Source organism: Mandrillus leucophaeus, unplaced genomic scaffold (assembly GCF_000951045.1).
Source record: "Mandrillus leucophaeus isolate KB7577 unplaced genomic scaffold, Mleu.le_1.0 Scaffold132, whole genome shotgun sequence".
NCBI lineage: Eukaryota > Metazoa > Chordata > Mammalia > Primates > Cercopithecidae > Mandrillus > Mandrillus leucophaeus.
The window spans coordinates 1,213,327-1,216,363 of NW_012101277.1; the positions used below are offsets into that span (position 1 = coordinate 1,213,327).

The following is a 3,037-nucleotide window of genomic DNA, read 5'->3' on the forward strand; positions in this document are numbered from 1 at the left end:
TCATAGCCCATAAGCAAAGAGAAATTTACATCAATTTCTGGCTTCAGAGCTTTCATGGATGCACTTCTTGGTGACTTGGGGATTTTCAAGGGTAATTTTACAAAATGTTTTCTCCTTATTGTCTGACTTGAGATCCTACCCCTCACGTAAGTTGTAGTTGCCATATAACTAATGTTAAAGCAATTTCATAAATTGCCAGTAGACTAGGGTACAAAAACAATCAAACAGGTGCTCTCATGAAACATAACGAAATGTTCCATTTAAAGAAAAACTCCCGGTTAGACAAGAGCTGTACAAGGCGAGGGTCTCGGTCGCTATTTCTTGTTTTCATCATATAGACAGAACAGCCCTGCTGCAAAGATGGTCAATGTACCTAACCCCGAAGAACCTTCTGTAAGAAGTGTGGCAAGCATCAGCCTCACAAAGTGACACACTATAAGAAGGGCAAGGATTCCTTGTATGCCCAGGGAAAGAGGCGCGATGATCAGAATCAGAGTGGCTATGGTGGGCAGACAAAGCCAATTTTCTGGAAGGCTAAGACCACAAAGAAGATTGTGCTAACTAGGCTGGATGGACTGTGTTGAGCCTAACTGCAGATCCAAGAGGATGCTGGCCATTAAGAGATGCAAGCATTTTGAATTAGGAGGAGATAAGATGAGAAAGGACCAAGTGATCCAGTTCTAAACTTTGGAATATTTTTCTTTTAATTTTGAAGAGAAAATGTTGAAGCCATAGAAAAATTTCCTGTAGGAAAATAAATACAGTGATATTCTTACACCAAAAAAAAAAAAAAAGAAAAGAAAAGAAAAGAAAAACTCCCAACCTCACGCTAACTTGCATGAGCCATAACCTACAAAAAACCTGTACTTCAGTTGTTCTAGAGTCAGGTGTCAAATGTGATGACTGTCCTAAGAGCTGGTGGTAATTGTAGAAAACTGAAATGCACTAGCGAAGCCCTAAGAAGGGTTACATTGCCCTGTGTTCTTTTTCCTTAGTTCAAAAGCACATGCAGATTTGCAGGGAAACTGAACCATTAATCCTTAAGGGCTCATCAGGCTCCCACTTTAGATTTCAATTTACCCAGGTGCGGCATGAAAAGGCGCTTTACAATTTGGGAAGGGAACAAAATATGAAAATGAAGGAAAAATGGCAAAGCAAAAAGCAAGGAGCTACACACATTTTCTAGAATCTTAGTTTAAATAGCCATGATCTGATGTCCATTGAGAGCAATTGTAAGAAAGGTAAAAGATCTTTGGGAAATTGGGAGGAAAATTAGCATTTAAATTGGCTAACTTAAGAAAGTTACAAAATCCCTTGCTTTTTACAGCAGTAGTTCCCGAAGTGTGGTCATTGACCTACAGTATCAGTCTCACCTGGTAACTTGTTACAAATGCAAATTGGGGGGCTTGAGGTGGGGCCTGTGTCAAGTGGTTCTACCAGAATTCCTAGCACCACTCAAAGAGGACCAACAACAAAGGGTGAACACTTAAATAAAATCAAGAGAAGAGATAGAAGCTCAAGAGATACAACTTCTTTCCCAAGAAAATCAAGCTGGAAGGCAGGGAGAGGTGGCTCACTCCTATAATCCCTAATCTCAGCACTTTGGGAGGCTGAGGCAGGTGGATTGCTTGAGCTCAGGAGTTCAAGACAAGCCTGACCAACATGGAAAACCTCCATCTCTACTAAAAATACAAAAATTAGTTGGGCATGGTGACGCACGCCTGTAGTCCCAGCTACTCAGGAGGTTGAGGCAGGAGAATCATTTGAACCCCAGAAGCGGAGGTTGCAGTGAGAGAGGAGATCGCACCATTGCACTCCAGCCTGGGAGACAGAGCAAGACTCTTTCTCAAAAAAAAAAAAAGATAGGGAGAAACCTCTTCATTTGGAAACTAGCAAAGCCTTGTATTGGAAGTAACAAGGAGCTGAGGCAGTGATTCTTATAATCCCTAGGAACAGGGCACAGGATTTTAGCAAGAGTATTCATTCCAATTTAGGATTTTAAAAAATATTTCTCCCCAAACTGCCTTTTCTTTTTTTTTCTTTTACTTTTTTTTTCTTTTTAGATGTATTTCTTCTCTACATGCAAGTTCTACTCAAACCGCTTTTTCTAATGCCTATAAAGAGGCAGCTCCATCACGAGTTTCCTCATCAAATAATCCATTGAGGTAATAATAAAACAACAATTTTCTGTTAGCACATAATTGTTGAACAACAATAACAAAAAGATACAGACTTTTATCTGAACTTATAAACCCTATTAGGTCAAAGATGGCAATCATTCTTCCTAGTTTTTTGGAAGTTTAAATGGAATGAATGGCATGCCATGTAAGCATTTAACCTTTTTTAAGGTGGCATCCTGATGTAGCGCTGCAGGATGGTTGCAGCACCGGTTTGGACCCTGGTGGCGCCACCATTTACCAGCTATGTGATCTTGGGAAAAAGACCTCAAGTTTCTAAGTTTTGAGTTTCTTTCTTCCTATCTGTAATGTGACACCAATATGACCTCCCTTAAAAAAGAACACACTGTGAATGCAAGCCGCTGTTACTAAGACATTAACCATAACCCCAGGCAACAGTCATATTGTATCGACTAGGTTGATCCAAAAGTAATCTCGGTTTTTGCCATTACTTTTGCACCAACCTAATAGTAAACTTTCATACAGGATTTCAGGCATTTTGGATTCGATTACAAGTATCAGTGTAAACCCAAGCTTTCTTCTGAGTCACCATTAAGGAGACAATCAAATTATAACGACTTTAATGGCATAGTGAATAAGGTCCGAAAGTGGTCTGACCTTTTAGAACTACTGATACCATTTAAAAGTTAAGGAGACACTTGCAGATCTTATGATGAGAGTGGTCTCCTTATAAAAATATTACCTCTCCCCCTATTAAAATAGTACTCCCCCACTGCACATAGAAAATAGAATTCAGGCCAGGCACAGTGGCTCATGGCTGTACTCCTAGCACTTTTGGAGGCCAAGGCTGGCATATCGCTTGAGACAAGGAGTTCAAGGCCAGCCTGGGAAACATAGCA

The 3,037-nt window shown here is 40.2% G+C and overlaps 1 pseudogene; it reads left to right on the plus strand.

Annotated features, from left to right (window-relative positions):
• The first annotated feature begins 360 nt into the window (after positions 1 to 360).
• On the plus strand, positions 361 to 1,146 carry LOC105534230 (annotated as a pseudogene).
• The last annotated feature ends 1,891 nt before the right edge of the window (positions 1,147 to 3,037 follow it).